The sequence below is a fragment of the Eretmochelys imbricata genome, chromosome 28 (assembly GCF_965152235.1).
Source record: "Eretmochelys imbricata isolate rEreImb1 chromosome 28, rEreImb1.hap1, whole genome shotgun sequence".
In the NCBI taxonomy this organism is placed as follows: Eukaryota; Metazoa; Chordata; order Testudines; family Cheloniidae; genus Eretmochelys; species Eretmochelys imbricata.
This window is the reverse complement of record NC_135599.1, coordinates 2311253-2332554: the sequence shown is the minus strand read 5'-3', so window position 1 is coordinate 2332554 and position 21302 is coordinate 2311253. Positions and strand designations below refer to the sequence as shown.

At 47.5% G+C, this 21302-nt stretch overlaps 2 non-coding genes across 2 annotated transcripts; both read right to left on the bottom strand.

The window, feature by feature from the left end:
• Positions 1-9643: 9643 nt before the first annotated feature.
• TRNAK-CUU (transfer RNA lysine (anticodon CUU)) lies at positions 9644-9716 on the bottom strand. The gene has a single exon. It is a non-coding gene; the product is annotated as a tRNA-Lys (tRNA).
• A 2908-nt stretch (positions 9717-12624) lies between these two features.
• Positions 12625-12706, bottom strand: TRNAS-GCU (transfer RNA serine (anticodon GCU)). Its single transcript has one exon. It is a non-coding gene; the product is annotated as a tRNA-Ser (tRNA).
• Positions 12707-21302: the final 8596 nt, after the last annotated feature.

The following is a 21302-nucleotide window of genomic DNA, read 5'->3' as shown; positions in this document are numbered from 1 at the left end:
AGGCAAATGTATAAAAACCTAGCAAACCTGTCCATCAGCTGAAGTCCGTTCCAGTCCTCGGCATCTCAGAGAGGGACACTGTATTTGAGGCCTGTGGGACACCTCTGTGATGATGATCGGTTGAAAAATGCTGGATTCAATGAAAGATGAGACCATAGGAGGGGAAGGTGAATGGCAGCACCACACAGGGTCATAACACTCAGACATGGGGCTTCACTGTCACTACCCCTGTGTGTTCCATCATTTATATCCTAGAGAATCACACCCTCCCCATTCCCACACACTGTCACACAAAACCTTTTCCCCTTCAGCCCAATCCAAACCCAATGATTAGGGGAGTGGAACACATGACTTATGAGGAGAGGCTGAGAGAAGTGGGGATGTTTAGTCTACAGAAGGGAAGAATGAGGGGGATTTGATAGCTGCTTTCAACTACCTGAAAGGGGGTTCCAAAGAGCATGGATCTAGACTGTTCTCAGTGGTAGCAGATGACAGAACAAGGAGTAATGGTCTCAAGTTGCAGTGGGGGAGGTTTAGGTTGCATATTAGGAAAAACTTTTTCACTAGGAGGGTGGTGAAACACTGGAATGCGTTAGCTAGGGAGGTGGTGGAATCTCCTTCCTTAGAAGTTTTTAAGGTCAGGCTTGACAAAGCCCTGGCTTGGATGATTTAGTTGGGGATTGGTCCTGCTTTGAGCAGGGGGTTGGACTAGATGATCTCCTGATGTCCCTTCCAACCCTGATATTCTATGATTCTATGATTCAACCCTACTGTAAGGGGACTGTTGCCCCCTTACTAACATTCAGTGGGTGTGTTTTAGTTGCTAGCTCCCAGTACTCAAAGGGGAAGGGTCGATGGGGAATCAGGACCCTGAGACTGACAGCCCCCAGGATCCATGGGGAGAGGCCAATACTCCAGGTCAGCCTGAGTGGCAGGGCGGGCAGGCTAATCAGGGAATCAGGAGGCCAGGGAGGTCCCATCCTCCATGTGAGCTGGAATTGCCTGGGTTAGACAGAGTGGGGCCGAGCTAAGGAGAAAGCAGGGGCCCAAGCTAAGGTGGGGAGCAGAGCTGGGGCAGATCCAGAGGGACCAGAAAAGCAGCCCAGAGAGAGCAGCCGCTGTCCTTGGAGCAGAGCTGCAGCCCCAAAGCCAGAGGCACAGCCCAGAGAGAGGAGACCCTGTTGTGACGAAGTGGGACTGTTCTTAATGTTTTCTCTGATTATTGTGGGGGTGCCTCAGTTTCCCCTATGCAATTCTTAAGTCTCTAGGTGGGGGGTAAGGGTGTATGATCATTACAGAGCCCTACAGGGCAGGTGTGTGCAGGGGTCTGGACACAGACAATGGCCGACACCCTGTTTCCTGGCAACTGATGGCCTGGCCCTTCCCCCCTGCAAGGTGGAAGCTGTGTGAGCTGTGTGTCCTGAAGACAGGCTGCTCACAAGAAGGTGACTGCCCCAGAGTCCTGACTGGCTTCATGGGGAGCAGTTCCAGAGCATCGCCCGGGGACTCCGTGACACCTGTCCTGGGAGCAGAGCTGCAGCAACCAGAGCCAGAGGGGCCAGAGAAGCAGCCCAGGGAGCTGGAGGCAGAGCAGCAGCTGTGCTGAGGCAGAGTGAAGCTGGAGCTGGAGCAGTCCGGAGCCGGGTGCGGTGAGCAGCTGGGGAGAGCGAGGTGGGACCCTGGGCAGTGGGCCCAGCACAGGGAGATGCCTCAGCCAGGAGGCTCTGGAGGCCAGACTTGAAGGGGGATTGGTAACCCCGACAGTCCTCAGGGGAGTCGGGGAGGGCCTGGGACGGAGCAGGGGTTGGGAAGAGGCGGGGTGGGCAGATAAGGGGTGGGGATTTGGGGAAGGGGTGGAGTGGGGTGGGGGCTATGGAGAGGACGTGGAGCAGAGGCTGGAGCAGCACCCAGCTGCACAGGGTGCCAGGAAATTTGCAGCTGCGTACTTTGTGTATGGGTAAGGATGGCCCTGGTGGTGACGCTAGGATTGAAGGATTATTTAGTGCGATAGTGAATTGTAAAACACAAACAAACCAAGTTAGCTTAAATTAGAGCTGCCTGTTATTAAAGGCTGGTTTCCCCACATCAGTTCCAAAAGTTCTTCTAGAAACGCCCTGGGTTCCCTCACGCCTCGATGGGAAGTAAAGGGAATTGTCCAGTGCTGCCCTTGGCTCCAGGTTGATTATTCCTGGGAGGGGACGTGGAACTGATTTGTTTGCTGTTGAGAAGGGAGCCAGGCCAGTTCTCAGGGAATGAGAACTCCCAGCATCATCCCAGCCCAAGCCAGGCTGTTGCCCTGTCCCAGTCTCTGTCCCCCTGCGGGCCCTGCATGTCTGACTCGAGAGCATACGGGGAGCAGCCACTGACGCAGAGGACAGCCTGGGCTTGGCAAGTGCTAGGAGCTCAGCACCAGAGGCCTATACTGCCTCCCTCCCCAGCAGCAAAGAATCAGTCCCCACCCGCACCCTGGGACAGCAGCCTGGAGTTAAGGGCAGCACCCAGTGGGAGTTTCTCTTTTTGCCCCTACTGGGGTGAACAGGGACCTGGGGGTGTTTCTAGCAGAGGAGTTGGCACTGAATTGGGGAACCAGCTTTTAATAACAGGCAGCTCACGTTCAGACAAATTTTGTGGCAAATTTATTTAGAACATAAAAGAATTCATAAGTAAACGGGCAGGAATTATTGGAACTCTTTTCTCTTAGTGTTCCCGGCCATAGAAAGAAATGGCTTTTTGGATTTTCATGATATGGGAATCAGATTCGTTTGCTGTTCAGAATCAATGTACACACAATCCTGTTGTGTTTCATTTCTTAGTTTACAGCACCATCATGTGTCCATTTCCTTTCCCTCCTTTGGCACCTTAGAGACGAATCATTTTATCTGAGCATAAGCTTTCGTGAGCTACAGCTCACTTCATCGGATGCATACTGTGGAAAGTGTAGAAGATCTTTTTATACACACAAAGCATGAAAACCCCTCCCACACACAAACCCACTCTCCTGCTGGTAATAGCTTATCTCCTTACAATGTGTATGATAATCAAGTTTGGCCATTTCCAGCACAAATCCAGGGTTTAACAAGAACGTCTGGGGTGGGGGGGCAGGGGAATGAAAAAACAAGGGGAAATACGTTACCTTGTATAATGACTTAGCCACTCCCAATCTCTATTCAAGCCTAAGTTAATTGTATACAATTTGCAAAACAACAGTGCTCATTCAAACAGAAGATGTTGGGGTGGATGTAGGAGTCACTGGGGAAAATTCTCTGGACTCTGTTACGAATGAGGTTAGACCGGATGTACATAGTGATCTAGTCTGGCAGTAAAATCTATGAATCAACACCAAATATGATGTGAAATTAATCCTCAGAAACGGCTATTCCCCATCCATTCTGATCCCGGCAAAGGGTTATCCAAGGAAGGGGGCTGTTTAGGACAAAGAGAAGAAAGAGGTCTTCCTCTCCCCGGAGGAATTAGGCTCCAGTTTCATCATGTGCTGAGCTGGCTTCTCTTTTCCCACCTACCCAGAGGGTCGCACAATGTATTTCAATGTATTCAAGCTATAGCTTCCTGTAGAGAAGGGGGTCTGAATCCCATTTCTGTCCATAGCACAGACATTTTCTTGAATGTGTTCAAGGAGGCAGCATTTCAGCTCTGAATTGAGTCAGGCTCCAAGCGTGATGAAAAGTGTGGGAGGAAGAAAAATCATAGAAAAATCTAACCTGCGAAGGAAGGAGACAGCTCCTTCTAAAGGAACTCTTTGTGTTCATTCCTGCTTTGTACAGAAGTGGCTGGATACAGCAGATTCCAACCCTTGGTCTCTTCAAGGATAAGGAAAGATCCAGGATGTCCTTTACCTGAAGAAGGGAGATGATTTCTGTGAGGGATGGAGGCCTCATCTAATGGGTTTAATCTGTCACCAGAAGCTGGGAATGGGCAACAGGGGATGGATCACTTGATGAGTCCCTGTTCTGTTCATTCCCTCAGAAGTACCTAGCATTGGCCACTGTCAGAAGACAGGATACTGGTTAGCTGGACCATTGATCTGATATAGCGTGGCTGTTATTATGTTCATTTTCTAGTGATTGCTCATTAAGTGAATGCAGCTCCCTTTCCCTCCTCAGGAAATACCTTTACTGTGCAAAATACCAGCGCTTTGCACAGAAAGGAGGGAAAGGTTTCAGAGTAACAGCCGTGTTAGTCTGTATTTGCAAAAAGAGAAGGAGGACTTGTGGCACCTTAGAGACTAACCCATTTATTTGAGCATAAGCTTTCGTGAGCTACAGCTGACTTCATCGGATGCATACTGTGGAAAGTGTAGAAGATCTTTTTATGCACACAAAGCATGAAAAAATACCTCCCGCCACCCCATTCTGTTCATTCAGAAACTCATGATGTTTGGATGTAAAAGGTGTGAAGTGATGGGAAAACTGGCCCTTCCCCCCACTCCAACTCCCCATCCTTCTTAATGCTGCTGGAAAACTCTGTACCTTAAAGCCCAGGCTCTATGCCCTTTTATAGAACTAGATCTGCTTTCCCCCCCAATTCATTGTAACAGGTTTCTCAGCTTTGGCTGCCCCGTTTGTCAACTCTGTTGAAGCAGGAAGCAGCCAAAGTGCTGATTTCCCGGCGCATTGGTTACGGGATCATGGTGTTTGTACAGCATCTGCATGTCCATCTTCCACCTCCTTGTCCTCCTCAGTAAGGCGAGCCCTTTCCCACAGATACTTCGATCAGAAACTGTAGTGACCCAAGGACCTGCAGGTTTCCCTCACTCATCTTTATTATACTGCATTTCAGTGTTTTGTATGGTTGTCACTGGAAGCTGTCAGGGAAACGTCCATGAAAAAGTAGAGTGGATGTGAGCTTTGTTGGTTGTGAGATTTGTCTGTGTTTTGTGTCATTGTGAGATGCGCAAATTGGAGGTGCCCTTGCAGCATTTGTGATGATTGTTTGAGTTAAAACAGAAGTTCTTGGTGCCGTTTGCTTCCCTGTTCTTCAAAGTGACACCAGCTGATGCAGTGGCTACTGAGAGAGCCTTCAAAAAGGGCCCCAAAAGTGACAGTAACCGGTTTCTGTAGTGTAGTGGTTATAACATTTGCCTAACGCACAAAAGGTCCCTGGTTGAAAACCAGGCAGAAACAGTGCTGCTTTCTCTCTTGTGGCTCCTGTTGTCTTCTTTCCATCCAACTCCTTTCTCAAATACATCCATAGCTTCTATGCTTTCTTCCTCGTTGTTTTTTTTCTTTCATGAAACTTGAAGTTCCAAAGGAGAACGTTAGCCTGCATGTTGAGGGGCAGAATAGACCATCATTTGGGAGATTGCCAGCTACATATCAAGTCTGAGCATAGAAGAATCCCAACCCTTTGTCCTGCCTAGTTACCTCCCAGCCAGCAGTGTTCCCCCTCGCTTTTGTTTATTTTGAGCTAGCCACAAACAGCCTCGTGTACCCTTTCCATGTCAGAAAAATCTATTTCCTGATGATCACATTTCCCCTCCTTTCCTGGCTAGGCAGGATTGTGGTGTGAGGACTCAGAACATAATACTTGGAAATTGCTAGCGTAGTCACAGCGTAATCATTGTGGAGCTTAAACTTTGTTCTGTAATCCAGCTAATATCTGTTATCTGCCCATGTATTTTCTGTTCCTAGTCCAAACACTGCCCTGTTGGATCCGAGTTCTCCAGAATTCTCAGCCGTTGTTTCTGTGGGGTGTTAGAGGGCTTATTCCTTCACCCACTTACTTCCCTGGTACTTCTCACATGAACAGAGAGCAACAATACCCGAAGTCCAAAGGTGCAAACAATTCGGTGTTTATTGGGGTGAACTTCCAGCAAGCATGATTCCAGTTTCCTTCCTTAGTATCCTCCTTCCCAGCTCTGACACCACAGAGCCTTACACTTGTGTCCCTGTTCCCATTCCTACCCTTAGCCAAACATGATTCCAACTTCCTTACTCCCATTCCCTGTTCCCATTCCCCCTTTAGCAAAACATGATTCCAGTTTTCTTACCCCCATTCCCTGTTCCCATCTCCCCCTTTAGCAAAACATGATTGCAATTTCCTTACCCCCATTCCCTGTTCCCATCTCCCTTACCCACATGCCCATGCTCACCCCCACCCACGCCCCCTCACTTCCTCATTGACTACAGATTATATAGTAAAACTTGAGTTCTGCTTAGCTATACCTTAACCAATCATTTTCCTGAAATTTAACTAACCAATCCTAACATATTGTAACATGATTATGTAACCAATTATATCCTACCACCTTAATTAGTTTACACCCAGCAAAATTAATTATACAGCAGACAGGAACAATCACAGAACCAGACAGAGATTATACAGACAAACAACAGCGAAGTGGGAACTATAATGACAAGACAATACAGAAGTGAGGATTTCACATCCCAGCTATTGATAAGTGAGTTCTTGCCAGACAGGATGCTATCAAACTAAGTTTCCTTTTACATTTTCTAGGCACTTCCCTTTCTCTGGAGGTGATAGGAACTATCAGGACAGGATTGTATTCCTAACAGCCGAATAGCACCTTATTTCAGTGTGACTAGTTTGGAATGTGAGGATGTGACTGGTCGCTTCCCAGCTTATGGCTGCCTCTGCTGCTTAGCCAAAGGCCTTAGCCTAAGAACAGGGCCTCAGACTGTCACAGTAAGAGAAGGCCCTTACACCAGCAGACAGTGATTTTGATTCTTTCTATTATACCTCTGGAACTAGCCAAGTGATAAGAACACAACTAAATTCTTAAAGTACAGACCTTTGCAGACAGGCCTGATTATCTATATCCTAACATGGGGGATTGGCTCCAAGCCATTAAAATGGATCGCTATAAGGATAACTTCACAGCTGCTGGCTATACAACATCACTTTTCCCTTTCTAAATAACATTTTTCCCATAATATTTTTTAACACACAACAACTTGCTCATCTTCAAACCATGTTAACGCAAGCTCTGAGCTACAAATTTCCTCCCTGTTCCCTTGATATTTTTAGTACAGTAAATTGATATAAAAGAAACAGAAAACAAAACAATCTCCAATATTATACATTGACGACAGGTCTTTTTTTTTTTTTTTTTTAAGTTTTAATGCCATCTCGTTTTACTCTCTGGCCGCTTTTTGTAAATCATCACAAATGCAGTAATGAGGAGTTACAGAAATATACAAGGAATGGATACAGTGTGACCCAGTCGATAGACAGAGAGCTGACTCCATCCGCAGCCTGAAACAATCTCTGTGACAATAAAGAGGGCTGGGAAGGATCTGACACGGAAGTACTTGTATGCCCAATGCAGAGCTGGCACCAATGTAGGAAGAAGTAGAGAAGCTACAGATCGCTGAAGGGGACAGTGAGCCCCTGAAGGGTTATGTTTCCCTCTCTTAGCTAGGCTAGAATAGAAGAGGAGAAAATTCTCTCTCACTCTCGGAGGATGATGGCAATGTCAATTTGTCCTCTCTTTCTGTTCCACTAAAGCTCAGAGACGGGAGGAGACATTTCCTGCCTCAGAGCCTTGAGAGAGCAAGGCTAGGGAGCAGGCAAAGCTAAGGGCCCCATTACACGGAACCTCCTATCAGCTCGTGTGAGGTGCTATCAAAACCCCTCCCTGGGCTTCTAGGATAGAGTTAGGATTGGCTCCATGTGTTTTCCTGGAAGAGCCTCGAGGTAGGAGGAAGAAGAAGCAGAGAGGGTTGCGATGGGCCTAAATGAAACAGACAAGGAGTGTACTTCTTGGGGTTTGTTTGTGTTGCTCTTGTGATCCTGGTGGAGGAAGCTGAAGCATCATTTGAGTTTGTGTCAATGCCTTTGGTTAGGCTCAGTTTGTGACCCTGAGCACAGTGGATCCTTCACCCTCTGTTCTTGTCCCCTCAGGGAAATTGAGAACGGACCAGGTTCCAAAATTAGTCAGAGCAGTCGGCGAAAGCCTAGTACAGGTGATAAAAAACCACCCTCCCTGGTGGTCTAATCTAGTGGTTAAATTTCAGTGCTTTCACCACCGAGACCTGAGTTTGATTTCCAGCCAGGAAATGAAGCTTTTCAACACATATCTTCACTTGTTGTTCCCTCAACTGGTACTTCATCATGCTCAGATGGGTTTTGGATACTACGTGAAACTCAAACGGCCTCAGAATAGGGCCTAGGCATGTTCTGATTGTGGACCTTTCATACAAGTAGAGCTGTGCAAATCATTTATTTCCTTGCTTGCTAGCTAGCCTAACCTATATAATAATAATACTAATTAATAATCATCCAGGTTGAGCCAAGATTAATTTTTTTCAGTTTTCCTATTGAAACAAAATTTAAAAAAGTCATTTTTGGTCCACCAAAATATTTCAGTAAATAAAATATTCATCCAAAAACTATTCACCCAGCTCCATAGACTAGTCTTCAGAATTAAGCAGCTGGAGAGAAGGATCAGTAGCCTCTTCCATTCGTGAAGTCTAGCTGCTGAAGGGTAGGATGGATCAGAAAATAACAATTGGAAATTTCTAAGCCAGCCTTTCAACACACACAACACACTTTTCCCTTTTGAAATACCATTATTTCCTTAGCCCTTTTTCACATCAACCTCTTGTTCTTCTTCAAACGATGTTACCACAAGCTCTGAGATACTAATTTCCTTACTGCGCCCTTAATATTTTTAAAAACAACAAGGAGTCCTTGTGGCACCTTAAAGACTAGCAAATTTATTTGGGCATAAAATTTTGTGGGCTATAACCCACTTCATCAGATGCATGGAGTGGAAAATACAGTAGGCAGGTATAAATACACAACACATGAAAAGTTGGGAGTTATCTTTCAGAGTGTGTGTGTGGGGGGGGGTCAATGCTAACGAGTCCAATTCAATTAGGGTGGATGTGGCCCATTTCCAATGGTTGACAAGGAGGTGTGAGTATCAACAGAGGGAAAATTATTTTTTGTAGTGACTTGGCCACTCCCAGTCTTTATTCAGGCCTAACTTGATGGTGTAAAGTTTGCAAATTAATTCCAGTTCTGCAGTTTCTCATTGAACTCTGTTTTTGAAGGGTTGTTTTGTTAAAGAATGGCCACTTTTAAGTCTATTATTGAGTGTCCAGGGAGATTGAAGTGCTCTCCTCCTGGTTTTTTAATGTTACAATTTTTGATGTCTGATTTGTGTCCATTTACTCTTTTGCATCGAGACTGTCTCGTTTGTCCAATGTACATGGCAGAGGGGCATTGCTGGCACATGATGGTATCTCTCATGGGGAGGGTTAAGTCAGAGTTTGAGCATTGGCCTGCTAAACCCAGGGTTGTGAGTTCACTTCTTGAGGGGGCCATTTAGGGATCTGGGGCCAAAACTGGGGATGGGTCCTGCTTTGAGCAGGGGGGTGGGCTAGATGACCTCCCTGAGGTCCCTTCCAACCCTGATATTCTATGATCATGTTGGTAGATGTGCAAGTGAACAAGCCCCTGATGGTGTGGCTGATATGGTTAGGTCCTATGATGGTGTCCCTTGAATATGTGGAAATGTCAGTTTGTTCTCTCTTCCTGTGCTATCTAAGCTAAGAGGAAGAGACATTTCCTGCATAAGATTGTTGAGAGGCAAGAAAGTGCATTTCATTTTGGGCTCACCATATAAACAAAAAAGTACACTTAAGGTAGTAAGATCAAGTACCCAACATGGGGCTCAAACCCATGACCCTGAGACTAAGAGTCTCATGTTCTACCATCTGAGCTAGCCAGGCTGTCTGTAGCACTTCTTCAAAGGCACAGTCACAGTGTGAGTTGAGATTCCTTTTCTGACATTTGCCTTCTGTCTTCATTCCTTCACTCTCCAGCTAGCAAGCAGGGGCTATTACAAGGCTGGTTAGATGCTGGTGTCTACATCAAAGAGCTGGGGTTGATTTACCCGCTGGTCAGAGAAACAAGCACGGGAGGGGGGAATTTAGTGTTCTCCCACCATGGGGAGATGCTCTTTGACTCACATAGTGGGGGAGAGTCAGAAAAAGCTTCTCAGCTCCCAGAGAGGGGGTAGACAAGTAGGTTCCCCCCAAGCCACACACACATTTTTGCAGGACATCAGACCTCCTGCGGAGAAGCTTCTCAAAGAATATGTGGCCCCAGGAGTGTCAGAGAAGGGAATCACAGTTTGCCTTACGAGGTGGGTGAGGGAAACCTGTAGGTCCTTAGGCCCCTCCAGCATCTGATGAAACCATTTGTGGGAAAGAGTCTGGGGTAGCTGAGCAGGACAAGGAGAGGACAGAAGGGCTTGCAACTGGTGTGCAATCCCCATGCTCCCAGTGGCCCAAAAGAAGCAGGGTTCAGCACTTTGTGATCTTCCTGAGAGCGCAGCGCTGACAAAATGAGAGCTACACTAAGGGGCAGCTAAAGCCATGAGACCTGTGAAAATGAATCAGCCTTCCATCAGATGGCATCAACTCCCCTCTCTCGGTTTCTATCCCAGAAATACTTTCAGCTCAATATTTTTTTCCCCTGACAGAGGCTCCAGATTTTCAGCAGAAGAAGAAGCAGAGAGGAGTGCACTGGAGTCAATGAAAGCAGAGGAAAATTGCTCCTCTGGTGATTTCTTTGTTTTGCTCCTGTGAAGCTGATGGAGGAACTGGAAGTATAATTTGAGATTGTGAGACCATGTCGTCCATTTTTGGGGCTCGGTTTGTGACACTGAGCACAGGGGATCCTTCACTCTCTGTTCTTGTCCCTTCAGGGCAATGGAGACTGGAGCAGCGTCTGAGATTGGCGAAGTAGGAGCCTGAGAAAGCCAAAGCTGGTTGTCAGAAAGAAATGGCGCTACCTGGTCCTTTAAGTGGTGGCCTCTGGGGTTTTAACAGCTGAGTCGTGGGTTCGATTCCCACAGGGCAATGAAAGTTTTTAAACAAAAATCTCCATTCATTCCGCGTTTGAAATTGGGAGCAAAAGAGGGCTCCTTGTCCTTATCAACAAGGGAGAGAATGGCTTTTTTCTTAGCAAATATTTTTAAAGGGCACTGACTCGAGCTGCAGATCTGATTTCATTTGTATTTACAATGGAATGATTCTTTCTAGTATAGACAGAAATTCCTCAGCTAGCCTTGGATTCCACAGGAATACTAGAAGCAATGGTGTCTAACTAATACCTGCCTTTTTTTCGGAGAACAGGAATATCTGAGTTTTCCATGGACATTTCCCTTCCAGCACCTTGGGCCTCATCCAACAATATAGGAAACCGACATGCAGTCAAATACATGGAAAGTTTCTCAGCAAAGGGTTCACTGAGCAGGCCAGGGAAAAAGTTTTGCCAGAACACTTGGTTATAATATCCCACCCTGACCTTAAATGGAAAGCAAGGAGATGACTCTCAGAGCACACAACCAGAATAGGTAGGGCACCCACTTACGACTCAAACCCACCGATTATGAGTCTCACGTTCTACATTGTCAATGTACTGCGCCCTTCTCCCTCCACCTGTATATTGAACAGCTAAGCCTGCCTCCCCTCAAGCCATGTCAAGTCTCTTCTGGATAAGGAGCATGGAATTTACCCAACTAGGTGGCCTGAATGCACAGCTTTGGAGGATCTTTGAATTCCCTCCAACTTCTACCATAAAATGCTAAGCAGTTGGTTTTGTAATGTTACTGGAGAGGTTGAAATCATAGAATCATAGAAACGATAGAAATGAGTCCGTTTCTCAGGTAGAAGACAACGATTGTGTCAGAAGGAAGCCCCATAGTCACCACTGTCATATAATGATATGGTTTGTACAACACGTGTCTTGTGAGGTTTCATTGTAAAAGTTGTGATCTGTTGAATGTTAATACCTGGTTGGATGGTGTGTGCTATCCTTTTTTTCTGGGAAGTGATGAAGTTTTCCTCTGGGTGCGTTATTGAAATATGTTCTGGGGTTGGGAAGTGCCCACCACCAGCCTTTCAGGTGCGACAATGGAAAAGCTAGGCTCGCTGCTGGCCCATTAAAGGTATCCACACTCGCAAGGTCTATCCCAGGAACTGTGTATAATGCAGACTTCTCCAAGATAGCACAGAGACAATGGACACTGCTTGACTCAAATCCTAGCAAAGGAGCTTTCTAGAAAGTTGGAAGAAACTATGAAAGAGGGGAAGAGACATCATGACTTGGCCTCACTCCCCCACAACTCAACTCCTGGAAACACATCAGGAGGACAAAGACTGAACTGAAATAATTCAGAGATCAGAAGAGAATAATAATAATTCATTCAAATCAAAGTCCCCAAAAAGACTAGTATTGGTTTTTCAGAAGAAAATTTTCAATTTGGGGTATTTTGTTTTCCCAGTCAGACCTTGCCAAGGGAAGCAGAGAGAAAATGTTTGAGTTGCCTCCTTCAGAACAGCTTGGCCTGGACACTCTAGGTGTGGGTCACTGTTGTGGTCTTGCTGTGGACGGGGGCATTTTAATAATTTGGGGAGGTCCCAGGGTGTTTGGGGGAGATTATGAGCATATTACCTTTTGAGATAAGATATAGCGAGCTAGACAATTCTTTCAGCACCACATTTCATTTAAAGCGGGGGATCTGAGTTCCTAAGAAGGTTTTTGTTTGCAGGAAGCACCATGGTTTGGTCTGTCATTGTACCAAAGGGGGATATGGTTGTTTGTAAAGGAAGAGAGAAGACTGAACACCTTCGATGAGGATGGGATTTGAACCCATGCGTGCAGAGCACAATGGATTAGCAGTCCATCACCTTAACCACTCGGCCACCTCATCTGAGCTGTCAGGAAAGGGCACGAGGAGAAATCTAAGGCCAGCAGAGATAGGGCCAATAAGGAGTTTTTAAATACTAAGCGTAAGCAGGGTCTGAATGAGCTCCCCCCTCACATCTAGTGAGGAGCTGGGAGGAAAGACTTCAGGAACAGACTGTTTGCATAGACACGCCTACTCTGCCTAGGTACACAGCTTGATGGAGCCGCTTTGCCAGAATCACCCGTTTTGGCTGCATTCAGTGAAATGAAATGTTATTATCCTTCCTGTATGAGTGAAAGGCAGCAAAACATACCTAGTCTATCCTGATGGAGGGGCTAGGTGGGTGAGGAATACTTTTTATTGGACTGCATAGAAGTGATTGAGGACTTCACCTAAACCAGTTGTCCCCAAACTTGTGCCCTCTTATCCGTGTCTGTGGCCCCTCGGAATCTGCAGTCGAGAACCAGGGCTGGGAGTGGGGCTCTTGTTTCCTGGGAAGTGGGGTGCGGACGGGGGTAAGGGCGACAAGGCTGGGCCAGAAGCCAGGGGCCCAGGCTGAGGGTGGGGTTGGGGAATAGAATATCAGGGTTGGAAGGGACCTCAGGAGGTCATCTAGTCCAACCCCCTGCTCAAAGCAGGACCAATCCCCAATTAAATCATCCCAGCCAGGGCTTTGTCAAGGCTGACCTTAAAACTTCTAAGGAAGGAGATTCCACCACCTCCCTAGTTAGCGCATTCCAGTGTTTCACCACCCTCCTAGTGAAAAAGTTTTTCCTAATATCCAACCTAAACTTCCCCCACTGCAACTTGAGACCATTACTCCTTGTCCTGTCCTCTTCTACCACTGAGAATAGTCTAGAACCATCCTCTTTGGAACCACCTCTCAGGTAGTTGAAAGCAGCTGTCAAATCCCCCCTCATTCTTCTCTTCTGCAGACTAAACAATCCCAGTTCCCTCAGCCTCTCCTCATAAGTCATGTGTTCCAGACCCCTAATCGTTTTTGTTGCCCTTCGCTGGACTCTCTCCAATTTATCCACATCCTTCTTGTAGTGTGGGGCCCAAAACTGGACACAGTACTCCAGATGAGGCCTCACCAATGTGGAATAGAGGGGAACAATCACTTCCCTCGATCAGCTGGCTATGCCCCTACTTATACATCCCAAAATGCCATTGGCCTTCTTGGCAACAAGGGCACACTGTTGACTCATATCCAGCTTCTCGTCCACTCTCAACCCTAGGTCCTTTTCCACAGAACTGCTGCCTAGCCATTCGTTCCCTAGTCTGTAGCGGTGCATTGGATTCTTCCGTCCTAAGTGCAGGACCCTGCATTTATCCTTGTTGAACCTCATCAGATTTCTTGTGGCCCAATCCTCCAATTTGTCTAGGTCCCTCTGTATCCTATCCCTACCTGCCACCGTATCTACCACTCCTCCTAGTTTAATATCATCTGCAAATTTCCTGAGAGTGCAATCCACACCATCCTCCAGATCATTTATGAAGATATTGAACAAAACAGGCTCCAGGACCGAGCCTTGGGGCACTCCACTTGATACCGCCTGCCAACTAGACATGGAGCCATTGATCACTACCCGTTGAGCCCAACAATCTAGCCAACTTTCTACCCAGCTTATAGTGCATTCATCCAGCCCATACTTCTTTAACTTGCTGACAAGAATACTGTGGGAGACCGTGTCAAAAGCTTTGCTGAAGTCAAGATACAATACATCCACTGCTTTCCCTTCATCCACAGAACCAGTAATCTCATCATAGAAGGCGATTCGATTAGTCAGGCATGACCTTCCCTTGGTGAATCCATGCTGAGTGTTCCTGATCACTTTCCTCTCATGTAAGTGGTTCAGGATAGATTCCTTGAGGACCTGCTCCATGATTTTTCCGGGGACTGAGGTGAGGCTGACTGGCCTGTAGTTCCCATTATCCTCCTTCTTCCCTTTTTTAAAGATGGGAACTACATTAGCCTTTTTCCAGTCATCCGGGACTTCCCCCGTTTACCACGAGTTTTCAAAGATAATGGCCAATGGCTCTGCAATCACAGCCGCCAATTCCTTTAGCACTCTTGGATGCAACTCCTCCGGCCCCATGGACTTGTGCACGTCCAGCTTTTCTAAACAGTCCCTAACCACCTCTTTCTCCACAGAGGGCTGGGCACCTACTCCCCATGCTGTGTTGCCCAGCGCAGCAGTCTGGGAGCTGACCTTGTTCGTGAAGACAGAGGCAAAGAAAGCCTTGAGTACATTAGGTTTTTCCACATCCTCTCTCACTAGGTTGCCTCCCTCATTCAGTAAGGGGCCCACACTTTCCTTGGCTTTCTTCTTGTTGCCAATATACCTGATGAAACCCTTCTTGTTACTCTTAACATCTCGTGCTAGCTGCAGCTCCAGGTGTGATTTGGCCCTCCTGATTTCATTCCTACATGCCCGAGCAATATTTTTATACTCTTCCCTGGTCATCTGTCCAATCTTCCACTTCTTGTCAGCTTCTTTTTATGTTTAAGATCCGCAAGGATTTCACCGTTAAGCCAAGCTGGTCGCCTGCCATATTTACTATTCTTTCGACACATCGGGATGGTTTGTCCCTGTAACCTCAATAGGGATTCCTTGAAATACATCCAGCTCTCCTGGACTCCTTTCCCCTTCATGTTAGTCCCCCAGGGGATCCTACCCATCAGTTCTCTGAGGGAGTCAAAGTCTGCTTTCCTGAAGTCCAGGGTCCATATTCTGCTGCTTACCTTTCTTCCCTGTGTCAGGATCCTGAACTCGACCAACTCATGGTCAGTGCCTCCCAGATTCCCATCCACTTTTGCTTCCTCTACTAATTCTTCCCGGTTTGTGAGCAGCAGGTCAAGAAAAGCTCCCCGCCAGTTGGCTCCTCCAGCACTTGCACCAGGAAATTGTCCCCTACGGTTTCCAAAAACTTTTTGGATTGTTTATGCACCGCTGTAGTGCTCTCCCAGCAGATATCAGGATGATTAAAGTCGCCCATGAGAACCAGGGCATGAGATCTAGTATCTTCTGCGAGTTGCCGGAAAAAAGCCTCGTCCACCTCATCCCCCTGGTCCGGTGGTCTATAACAGACTCCCACTATGACATCACCCTTGTTGCTCACACTTCTAAACTTAATCCAGAGACTCTCAGGTTTCTCTGCAGTTTCATACCGGAGCTCTGAGCAGTCATGCTGCTCCCTTACATACAGTGCTATTCCCCCACCTTTTCTGCCCTGCCTGTCCTTCCTGAACAGTTTATAACCATCCATGACAGTACTCCAGTCATGTGAGTTATCCCACCAAGTCTCTGTTATTCCAATCACGTCATAATTCCTTAACATCATCAGGACCTCCAGTTCTCCCTGCTTGTTTCCAAGGCTTTGTGCATTTGTATATAGGCACTTGAGATAACCTGCTGATCGTCCCTCATTCTCAGTATGAGGTAGGAGCCCTCCCCTGACAGACGTTCCTGCCTGTGCTTCCTCCCGCTATCCTGCTTGCCCACTTACCTCAGGGCTTTGGTCTCCTTCCCCCGGTGAACCTAGTTTAAAGCCCTCCTCACTAGATTAGCCAGCCTGCTCGCAAAGATGCTCTTCCCTCTCTTCGTTAGGTGGAGCCCGTCTCTGCCCAGCACTCCTCCTTCATGGAACATCATCCCATGGTCAAAGAATCCAAAGCCTTCTCTCCGACACCACCTGCTTAGCTCTTCGTTGACTTCCACGATTCGACCGTCTCTACCCAGGCCTTTACCTTCCACAGGGAGGATGGACGAGAAGACCACTTGCTCCTCAAACTCCTTCATCCTTCTTCCCAGAGCCACGTAGTCCGCAGTGATCTGCTCAAGGTCATTCTTGGCAGTATCATGGGTGCCCACATGGAGAAGTAGGAAGGGGTAGCGATCCGAGGGCTTGATGAGTCTCAGCAGTCTCTCCGTCACATCACGAATCTGAAGAGCAGGGGCAGAGTGGAGCTGAGTGGTGCTCCCTCCCTGCCCTCCATGGGGGCTTGCTCAGGCCCTGAGGTGCCCCCATGAACATACCTCTGTGCCTCCCTAGGAGGCACACCCCACATTTTGGGGACCACTGACCCAACTCGCTAAGCAGGGACTAATGATGCCAAAGCCCAGGGAAAGGTAAAACAAGTACAGGAACCCCGGCACTGGAACCATGGCCCTGCCCCCCCTTCGGCCTGAAGCCCCACCCTCTTCACGCCTTCCACCCATGGCCCCATCAACTACTTCATCTCTGTTTCACCCCTTCCCCCACTGCCCCACCCTGCTCGCTCCTTAACCCCCCCGTGGCCCTAAGACCAGAGAAGCTCTGTGCCCCGGCTGCAGGCCCCCGGCCATAGCAGGGAGCGAGAGCACCTCCAGCCCTGGGGCTGACATAGGGGAGACTTTTCCAGGGGGCCTAATTTGGCCAGGGGCCCTAATCATGGGCCCCATTGGCCCATGTGGCAACCCGCCACTGCCCCCTTGGCAACACAGCTTTGGGAAGGCTTTGCACTCTGCCAGCGTAGTGTCAGAAACTGCTTCCTAGGGGGGGCTCCCAGATTTCTCCCTGCTTCTTCCCAGCTCAACCCCTTCCACAATGTTCCTCCGTGGCCCCATAGAGGGTTGCGGGGGAGCGAGGAGCAACACGAAGTGTTCCATGCATCCTGGTTACTTTACCCACCTGGGCTGTGCTCAGAGGCGAGCATCAGAAGCTGCTTCTCTCTGCCCTCCCCTTATACAGCCCAGGGGAGGAAAGTGACCTGGGTGCAGGGAGCTCTGAAGTCACTCCTCACCCCCTCAACCCCCGCAGCCCCTAGGGGTACCCAGAAGAGCAGCATTCCAGAGAGAAGAAGGCAGCAATGCCAGCTGCCCCATGCACACAGGTCAGTTTCCCCACATGGGTGCAGGAGGGGTACAGCAATTAGGGGTGAAGGGGGTGTAGAAGGGGAGTATGGGAGTTAAGGGCAAAGGGGACACAGTGTAGGGGTTCGGGCACAGGAGGGGGCAGGGGTTGGGGTGAAGGAGGTGCAAGGGTTAGGAGTGCAGGAACTAGGGGCAAAGGGAGAGTGGGGAGCTCACAGGGGCCTGGGGCAATGGGTGTGCCAAAGTACAAGTTTTGCCCATGGTGCCATTTTCCCTAAGGCTGGTCCTGGGAGGGAGTTTCACCACTGGTAACATTTCTTGCTGGGAGGGGGAAGAAGAGAAAAGAGGTGTTTTCTCTCTCTCTTTCCTCTCCATTTTTTCCCATTCCTTTAATTCCAGAATTCTCCCTTGTATTTCAGACTGGGATTAAAGGCAGCTCCAGACTTTCCCTCTCTCCCTTCTGGCAAATCAAGTTCACGTTTTTACAAGGAGCTAAAGAAGCCGCAATTCCGCATCTGAATTAATGTCACATTTCTCACTACTTGACAGAAAGAAATGTCATGTCAATCCCAGGTGAGTCCACTCCAGTCATGCCGTAGGGCATTGCGTCACCACGTGGCCATTTCACTTCCCTCCTCAGTTTCACCCAGAGACACAATTTCCTTTGCACAGATCCATGAACACCAAACCTTTCTGTGTCTCTAGTCTGAGCGAGGGCATTCAATTGCATTGAAACCTTCTCTCCTGCAATGGCAACTGTCGGACAGAGGGGACGTGGCCACCTTCAGCCCTGACAGTGAGATATTCCCTCTCCTCTTTCTTCATGCTGCTGCTATTATTCCATGAAACATGACCGATGGAATAAAAAGCTAGGTTTACTCCAGGCTGAGGAAAGAAAGGAGCCACCAACTCCCCAAAAAATCTCAGTGACCCAAAGAAAACCCACCCCTGCTATTGGAGATACAAAAGGAAAAGGGACTGTCTGAATTGTCAAAGCAGGGAATGAACAATCTACAGCAAAATCACACTCTAACCCTGCTCCAGCCAGAAGGGAAATGGGCAGAAATTCTCGCTGTTCAGCCATGGCCACACTTACAGAACTGCACAGCGGCGAGTGTGCTGGGTAAGCTGGTCTGAGCAAACAATTGGAAATGACCTTTCAATGAGAACAGAACCATAGTGTAGAAAAGCCCCTGTATTAAGTGGTTGTGGCTGAGTGCTTAGGGAGCTGGCCTAGGAAACCATGGGGGTCTTTCTGTGGAGGTTTGGTTCTTGCCAACTAGGGAAGGCTAGTGTGTGGTATCTTCATGGCTGTACCTTCAGTGCCTGAGCACCCAGGGAGCCAAGTCTAGTCTTCCTCTCAGGCCAAGGACAAGTCTACATTTCAAACATTGAATCTACACTGCTGCAGCTCGGTAATGAAGATGCTCTGTGCCAGGGTTTCTCAAACTTCATTTCACTGTAACCCCCTGCTGCCAAAGAAACTTACTAAATAACCCCGGGAAGGGGGACCAAACACCAAGCCCCTCCACACTGGGCCTGGGGGAGCTAAAGCTGAAGCCCAAGCCCTGCCCCACTGAGGGGAGGGCAAAAGCAAAGCTTAAGGGATTCAGCTCTGGGTGGCGGGTAATCAGACCTTTGGCTTCAGACCCAAGTCCCAACAAGTCTAACGCCAGCCCTGGTGACCCCATTAAAACAGGGTCACGACACACCTTGGGATCTTGTCCCACAGTTTGAAAACCACTGCTCTGTGCTGATGGGTGTTACAAATTACACCTGACAGGACACGCACAAAACTGCTACGAATTACACCTGATAGGACACGCACACAACTGCTACGAATTACACCTGATAGGACACGCACAGTTTGAATCTAGACTGAGGCACGTAAACAAAGTCCACAACTGCAGAGTTCCCAAAAAACACGAAGTTTATTACGCTCGAGCGTGGTGCCTGGAGGGGATCCCGAATACAGATTGTACAAAGGTTATATACTTTTTAGCAAAGCATGTTGCCCTCGTGCATCGGAAACCTTAGCCAATAAACAAACCCTTTTCTTATCTCCCACCTATCCCTGCTTGGTGCATTCCTCGTGCTAAACTAGTATGTTAATTACACAGCATGGTCCTAAAGCCATGCATCAGTAACTTTTATTATCAGGATGGGAGGACTCACATCAAAGACCAGGAGATAGGGAGTTAGGGACAGACAAAGAACAGATACCAGGAGTCAAGACAGGCTGGAGACAAGGAGGAGGATTTTCACAGGAATGCAGTATCTAAGGAACACTCCTCCTGGTGCATGATGTGCTTGCTTTTAGACAATGGTGGGCCCCAAACCAAAATGGAGTCACATGTGCTAACTTTTCCTTACCATGCGAGAGAGTTTTCCTGTCAGTGTAGTTAATTCACTTCCCCAGGAGGTGGGAGCAATGTCAGTGGGAGAAGCTATGTCATTGGGTGTGCAAGTTGTGGTGTTTACTACATTTATGAAGTTTAATCAAACCCCATTATTAAAACCACCTGTGGTCTGGGAGTAGAAAAGGAGCTCACTGAAGCAGGGTCTGTCCTTCAAAGTGGGGATTGGTCCTGCTTTGAGCAGGGGGTTGGACTAGATGACCTCCTGAGGTCCCTTCCAACCCTGATATTCTATGATTCTGTGCTTCTATGAAAGTCCTGGAGATCATGACTCCAGCCCACTGTTGTTATGGGGGTATAGCTCAGTGGTAGTGTTTGACTGCAAATCAAGTGGTCTGTGGTTCAAATTCAAGTGCCCTCTTATAAGCGCTTTTTTTTAAAAAAAAAGGAAAACATTTTCATTTCCATTCTCCATTATGTTCATGAATTCCACTGTATGAGGATTCTTGAAATGAATGTAAACCCTCAATGTTTCACTGTGCAAATGCATAAAAACATAGCAAACCTGGCTATCAACTGAAATCATTCCAGTCTTCTGTGTCTAGTTTATGTTTTCATAAATTAAAGAAAGGTATAATATGAATACACATTTGCAGATCCGTGTTCTCCAGGGGCTATTGTTAGGATATAGATATTCAGGCCTGTCTGTAAAGGCCTGTACTCTAAGAATTTCGGTGTATTCTTATCACTTGGCTAGTTCTAGAGGTATAAAAGAAAGAATCAAAATCACTGTCTGCCGGTGTAAGGGCCTTCTCTTACTGTGACAGTCTGAGGCCCTGTGCTTCAGGCTAAGGCCTTTGGCTAAGCAGCAGAGGCAGCCATAAGCTGGGAAGTGAAAGGTCAGCTCCTCACATTCCAACCTAGTCACATTGAAATCAGGTGCTATTGGGCTGATAGGAATACAATCCTGTCCTGATAATGCCTATCGCCTCCAGAGAAAGGGAAGTGCCTAGAAGATGTAAAAGGAAACTTAGTTTGATAGCATCCTGTCTGGCAAGAGCTCACTTATCAATAGCTGGGATGTGAAATCCTCATTTCTGTCTTTGTTCTATCACTGTAGTCCCCATTTCCCTATTGTTTGTCTGTATCATCTCTGTCTAGTTCTGTGATTGTTTCTGTCTGCTGTATAATTAATTTTGCTGGGTGTAAACTAATGAAGGTGGTGGGATATAATTGGTTCCATAATCATGTTACAATATGTTAGGATTGGTTAGTTAAATTTCAGGAAAATGATTGGTTAAGGTATAGCTAAGCAGAACTCCCGGGTGGGGAAATTGGAATCATATTTAGCTAAAGGGGGAAATGGGAACAGGGACACAAGTGTAAGGCTCGGTGGTGTCAGAGCTG